Genomic DNA, 6,876 nt, shown 5'->3' with positions numbered 1-6,876 from the left:
GTGGGAGACCTGGAGGAAGCTCCTGGCTTCGGCCTGGCCCAGTTCTGGCCCTTGCAGCCATTTGAGGAGTGAACCAGTGGATGGAAGACCTCTCTGTCTCACTGTCTCTCTGTCTCTCTGTCTCTGTCTCTCTCTCTAACTCTGCCTTTCAAATAAATAAATGCTTTTAAAAAGACAGTGTTTAAGGAGCCAAGCAATTTCTAAAGCAGTGTTCCAAGTTTAGGGAAAAAAGATTTATTTGAAGGGCAAAGCCACAGGGAGAGACAGCGAAAGATCTCCCATCTGATGGTTCACTCCCCAAGTGGCCAGAAACTAGGAACCAGGAACTCCCCCCCCAGGTCTCCCATGCAGGTGCAGGGGCCCGAGCACTTGGGCCATCCCCTGCTGCTTTCCCAGGAGCATTAGCAGGGGGCTGGATCGGAAGTGGAGCAGCCGGGACTTGAACCTGCACCCACATGAGATGCCAGAATAGAAGGTGATGGCTTAACCCATTGTGCCCTGGCGCCAGCCCCAAGCGCCCCGCTTCACACTGTTCCCAGTGGCCCCAGTCTGGGTCAGAACAGCCGCCTCACGGCTGCTGGGTCAACCCAGCCCGCACCCCCACCCGCGGGCAGCACACCGGACACTGCTGAGCCAGCTGACTTCTCTGAAAAAAGAGAAAGAGAAGTGAAGCGAAGCAGGCCACACCCCGCGAGGCAGGTGTGTGTGGTGGAGAGGGCAAATGCGCACACACAACCAAGGCCTGCACCTGCGTCTGTGCCCACAGCAGCCTCCGCCCGCGTGCCGGGCACTGCCTGTCACGTCACAGGAGTCCCTGCCGGTGGAGCGATGCCTGTCCCGTGTGGTCTTATCTGCCACTCCTGCTTAAAGGAGCTGTGCCTCCCGGCCCCTCCTAATCCCCTCCCCCTCCCTCCTCGTCCCCTCCCCTCCCCCACCTCCCTCTGCCCCTCCCTCCCTCTCCCTCCTCCTCTCCTCCCTCCCCTCCCCCTCCACCTACCCCTCCTCTCCTCCTCCCTCTGCCCCCTCCCTCCCTCTCCCTCCTCCTCCCCTCCTCTCCCTCCTCCTCCCTCCCTCTTCCCCCTCCCCCTCCACCTACCCCTCCTCTCCTCCTCCCCCTGCCCCCTCCCTCCCTCTCCCTCCTCCTCCCCTCCTCCCTCCCTCTTCCCCCTCCCCCTCCTCTCCTCCTCCCCACATTCCACTGCCCTCTCCCTCCCTCTCCTTCCTCCTCCCTCCCTCTTCCCCCTCCCCCTCCCCTCCTCCCTTCTCCTCCCCCTCCTTCCCACCTCCCTCTGCCCCTTTCCTAGCTGTCCCTCCTCCTCCCCTCCTCTCTCTCCCTCCCTCTTCCCCCTCCCCTCCACCTACCCCTCCTCTCCTCCTCCCTCTGCCCCCTCCCTCGCTCTCCCTCCTCCTCTTCTCCTTCCCCCTCCTCCCTCCCCTCCCATCCTCCCTCTCACTCCTCCCCTACCCCTCCCCCTCCTCCCCACATTCCTCTGCCCCCCCCCCCCCCCGCCCTGCTCAATTTTGGCCTCAGGAACCAGGGGCGGTCATCCATCCTCTGTGCACAGGGCCTCTCCGGAGGACCACGCACACTGCCTCCAGAGCTCCGCCAGGCCAGAGAGCGGCAGTTAGTCCAGACAAGTGCCCTGCGGGTCTCCGCGAGGGGACCAGCAGGTGCTGGCCTGGTCCCCGCCTGCGGAGAGCCCCCAGAGCCTAGAACGTAGAGCCCGGCCGCGTCCACAAGAGGGCGGTGTTGTCCTTTGAGCCAGCTTCGCCCGGGCAGGCAGGCGCACAGCCACAGGGCACCGGCTGCAGTGTGGCCATCACCCCCTGCCATCCCAGGTGGGCCGGGCGTAGGCTCGCACGCTCACGTTCGCAGCGCTGTCACAGATCGGCGTGTGGATACGGCAGGCCCCAGAAGGCCGGAACCCACACGGCACACAGTGGCAAGGCCCGCGCTGTGCCGGGGCACCTGCTTTACCCCCTCCCCCATTTCCCGAGGCTGGGCTGAGTGCGTTCCACACAGCATAGCAGTGATTCCTGACGGCGCTCGGGGCTCCCGAGTCCCCCAGACAAACCTGCAGCCGGGACTGGAGTCCAGCTGCAGACCCCCCCTCCCCCGGTCTCCCTCAGCGTCCCGTCAGCCTCTGTACCACTGCGTGGAGGGGCAGACACCCAGAAATGCTGCGTGTCCCAGGGGCGTGCTGGACACGTGCACTCCTGCGAAGGCGGGTCGGGATTCTGCGAGGGAGCGTCTGCAGCTCCATGATTTCAGCGCCCAGCCAGGCCTGACGCGGACCCGTGCCTTGGCGCCCGTGCACCTCCACGGCCGCTGCCCCAGGCCCATCAGCGTCGTCTCTGTCCTGGGTGACTGTAACAACCTCCCGCCGTGTCCCCAGTTCTCCATCCAGAACGCGTCAGATTAGGGCGGCCGCATTGTGGTGCGGCCGGGTGAGTCGCCCGTTGGGTGTGGCACTGGCATGCTATGTTGGAGTGCTGGTTTGAGTCCCGGCTGCTCCGTTTCCCATCCAGCTCCCGGCTAATGCGCCTGGGAAGGTTGTGATGGAGCTCCTGGCTCCTGGCTTCAGCCTGGCGCAGCCCTATCTGTTGTGGGCATTTGGGGAGCGACCCAGGGAGGCTTTTGAAAGCCTTTGCTTTCCAATCAATACATGCATCTTCCCGCCCCAGAGTCCCGGAGTCAAAGCCGGTTCCCAGCCCAGTCCTGTCCCGCAGTCGCCTCGCCTGGCTCCTCTTTCCTTCCAACATGACAGATGCCGCTGTGTCCTTCGCCAAGGACGTCCTGGCAGGTGGAGTGGCTGGCCATCTCCAAATCCGCGGTGGCGCCCATCGAGGGGGTCAAGCTGCTGCTGCAGGTGCAGCATGCCAGCAAGCAAATCACTGCCGATAAGCAACACAAGGGCATTCTAGACCGCGTGGTTCGTATCCCCTCGGAGCAGGGAGTCCTGTCCTTCTGGCATGGTAACCTGGCCAATGTCATCAGCTACTTCCCCACCCAGGCTGTCAACTTTGCCTTCAAAGATAAATACAAGCAGATCCTTCTGGGTGGCGTGGACAAGAGGACCCAGTGTTGGCGCTACTTTGCAGGAAATCTGGAGCCACATCCTGTGTTTCGTGTACCCTCTTGATTTTGCCCGTACCCGTCTAGCAGCTGACGTGGGCAAAGCTGGAGCTGAAAGGGGATTCAGAGGCCTCGGTGACTGCCTGGTTAAGATCTACAAATCTGGAGGGATTAGGGGCCTGTACCAAGGCTTTAATGTGTCTGTGCAGGGCATTATCATCTACCGGGCTGCCTGCCTCGGTATCTCTGACACCGCAGAAGGAACGCTTCCAGGTCCCGGAACACGCACATCTTCACCAGCTGGGTGATCGCGCAGTCTGTCACTGCTGTTGCTGGGTTGACTTCCTCCTATCCATTCGACACTGTTCGTCGGCGCATGATGACGCAGTCGGGGCGTAAAGGAACTGATGTCATGTACACAGGCACACTTGACTGCTGGAGGAAGATCGCTCATGATGAAGGAGGCAAAGCGTTTTTCAAGGGTGCATGGTCCAACGTCCCCAGAGGCATGGGCGGTGCTTTTGTCTTGTCTTGTATGATGAAATCAAGAAGTTCATGTAAGTTATTCCCTAGGTCTGGTCCCCTGTGACAGGCATGTTGGATTATACTCTTGAGCGTTCTGGACAGGCTCCTGTCTGTCTCATCAAAAGCAACTATGTGCTGGTTGAAAATGGGAAGCAATAATATTCTTCTGACCAGTTTTCTCTTTTTTTAATTTTTTTTTTGATAGGCAGAGTGGACAGTGAGAGAGAGAGACAGAGAGAAAGGTCTTCCTTTGCCGTTGGTTCACCCTCCAATGGCCGCCGCGGCTGGCGCACTGTGCTGATCAGATGGCAGGAGCCAGGTGCTTCTCCTGGTCTCCCATGGGGTGCAGGGCCCAAGCACCTGGGCCATCCTCCACTGCACTCCCGGGCCACAGCAGAGAGCTGGCCTGGAAGAGGGGCAACCAGGACAGAATCCGGCGCCCCGACCGGGACTAGAACCTGAGGTGCCAGTGCCGCAGGCAGAGGATTAGCCTAGTGAGCCGCGGCACCAGCCGATGACCAGTTTTCTCTTAAAGCCATTTCCATGATGATGATGATGATGGGACTCAATTACATTTTTTTAATTTCAGTCACTCCTGATAAATAATTTGAAGAAATAAAAATATACACAATAAAATAAATAAATAAATGCATCTTCCCAAAAAAAGGATCAGATCAAATCACTTCCCTGCTTAAAATACTCTGGCAGGGGCCGGTGCCGCGGTGTAGTGGGTTAAGCCGCAGTCTGCAGTGTGGGCCACTGGCCTCTGCCGAGGACTGCCTGTGCCTGGAGGCCCTGGACCATGCGATCAGGGAAGAGAAAGTGAAGACAGCGGGTGGGAAGGGGAGTGGAAGTGCGTGGAAGTCCCAAGGAATGTAAACAGGAACTGAGCAGGTAAGTGAGCTGCGCCAGGTTGGAGACACACGGTCTGCGTCCCTGTGGGGCGTGCAGAAGCCCCCTGGCTGCTCAGAATGGACAGGCTGACCAGAAGGGCCCGTGGGAGCCGCTCGCCGGCAGAGTGACATGGCTGCAAGACTCTCTCCGTGTTTCTCGGTTTGCAGGTACTGCAAATGGACAGTGACTGAAAGACCACCAGGGGACAAGGGAAGAGAAAGGACGCGGCCTCAGAGATTTAGGGGGGGGATTTCCAGGGTGCTGTGTGTGTTTAAATGCCAATGCCCAGGCTGGCACACAGGAGTTGTTGGGTGTGTACACAGCCTTTGTCTGGGGCCCTGAGGCTCTGCTTGGAACTGCAAGCAAAGTGAGAGGTTGGGATTTTCAGTGGCAGCTCTGTCTCCAATGTGCCAACTGCACAGGTTCACAGTGCACGCCCCGTCTGTGTGTCCTAGGGCTTAGCATAGGCCCTGGTGCACGCTTTAAAAAAAAAAAAAAAAAAAAAAAAAAAAAAAAAAAAAAAAAAAAAAGCATCCTGGTCTGCAGTTACAGCATACTGCCACCAGGCGGGTTCTTGAGCTGGTCGTGGCCCGCAGGGCTGTTGGCTGAGACTACGCCCAAGGGAGTAAGAATCTAATCTCTGTTCTAGGCTCCCACTGAAGTCTGGAGTTCGAATCCTGCAAAGGCTTTCTTCAGGAAGCCGGCTTCACCCCCGAGGAGGCCTGACACTTTCATTCGTTGGCATGGAGAGGGAGGGGAACTCAGGACAGAGGAGGCTCTGGCCCGGGTTGTAGCCGCAACAGGAGGGTAATGCAGGGCCCCCGTGCAGGGGCCACTGGAGACACTGGGGGCCTCGTGGTCAGGCACCAAAGAAGCAAGCTTGGGGCACATCGATGGCGTAGGGTTAAGACCAGTGTGGGACAGCCACACCCCCTATCAGAGTGCCAGGTTCCGGTCCCGGCTCCACCCCCGATTCCAGCTTCCTGCTAAAGTGCACCCAGTGGGGCCGGCCGTGTAGGTTCCAGTGTGGGAGACCCGGGTTGGGTTCTAGCTCTGGCCTGGCCTAGGCCTGGCAGTTGCAAGTGTCTGGTGAAGCAGTGGACGCAATCTCTCTCTCCACATCTGTCTCCCTGCTTCTCAAATAAATAAAATAAGTAAATGTGAATTCAAAAAGGGGCAGCAAGGTTTGGGAGCGAAGAGGAGAACTGGGTAGCGCCATCTGCTGCCTTGGGAGTGCACGCCTGCTCGGGCTCCCAACGGCCAGGGCACAGGAGCAGAGCCCCAAGGCATGAGCGTCTTCAGGGGTTCACAAGGAAGTCCCAGTGGGGGTGGCCTGAGTGTGCAAGCTGAGCCCCCCTGCAGGCTGTGTGTGTGTGTGACCTGAGCTCCCCTGCAGGCTGTGTGTGTGTGTGTGTGAGCTGAGCACCTGCAGGCTGTGTGTATGTGTGTGTGTGAGCCCCTGCAGGCTGTGTGTGTGTGTGTGAGCTGAGCCCCCTGCAGGCTGTGTGTGTGTGTGTGTGTGTGTGTGTGTGAGCTGAGCCCCTGCAGGCTGTGTGTGTGTGTGAGCTGAGCCCCTGCAGGCTGTGTGTGTGTGTGTGAGAGAGAGAGCTGAGCTCCCCTGCAGGCTGTGTGTGTGTGTGTGTGTGTGTGAGCTGAGCCCCTGCAGGCTGTGTGTGTGTGTGTGTGAGCTGAGCCCCCTGCAGGCTGTGTGTGTGTGTGTGAGCTGAGCCCCTGCAGGCTGTGTGTGTGTGTGTGTGTGTGAGCTGAGCCCCTGCAGGCTGTGTGTGTGTGTGTGTGTGTGCACCGCTGGCCAAGGCTGCACTGCGAGGTGCCTGGTGGGATCCCAGGTAGTGTGCCTGCCCAGCAAGTGCAAAGATGACCTCCATGGCTGGCATGTGCCAGGGCAGCCATGAGGCCCTGGGGCTGGCGCAAGCTGGACTTGGCCTAGGCAGCTGTGAAGGCCCTCGGCCCTACCCGGGTGCTCTCCCTGCTCCTTGGTGGTCTCCCGGGGGTCTGGACACGGGTGCCCAGAGCCTTTGAAAACGCTGATTTTCTTTGTCCACCCCCAGTGGCTTCTAGAACCCTTCGATTTGGCCATGAAATGAAAAAAGAAAAGAGAGAGTAGCTTTCGGGGGAGATAACAGTGGCTGACGATGCAGTCCATCTGCCTTCCTAGTTGCTGGTTGCCTTGCTCCGTGGTGCACCCGTCTGGGCTCTGGCACACCCACCACACACACAGCCCTGCCTCCCAGGAGGCCTGGTGGATTCCAATCCGCAGAAATGGGGGGGGGGCGGGCTCTCACCCCCCCTCCAGCCTCTGGGCGCCCTCCACAGCAGCCTCCCACACAGACTCGTGCACCCACGCAGACGCTAAACGTTCC

At 59.5% G+C, this 6,876-nt stretch overlaps 1 pseudogene; it reads left to right on the top strand.

Annotated features, from left to right (window-relative positions):
* The first annotated feature begins 2,742 nt into the window (after nt 1–2,742).
* Nucleotides 2,743–3,637, top strand: LOC100352823 (ADP/ATP translocase 2 pseudogene; annotated as a pseudogene).
* The last annotated feature ends 3,239 nt before the right edge of the window (nt 3,638–6,876 follow it).

The sequence above is a fragment of the Oryctolagus cuniculus genome, chromosome 1 (genome assembly GCF_051225735.1).
Source record: "Oryctolagus cuniculus isolate XC-2025 breed Fujian yellow rabbit chromosome 1, ASM5122573v1, whole genome shotgun sequence".
Taxonomy (NCBI): domain Eukaryota; kingdom Metazoa; phylum Chordata; class Mammalia; order Lagomorpha; family Leporidae; genus Oryctolagus; species Oryctolagus cuniculus.
This window is presented reverse-complemented; position numbering and strand designations above follow the sequence as displayed.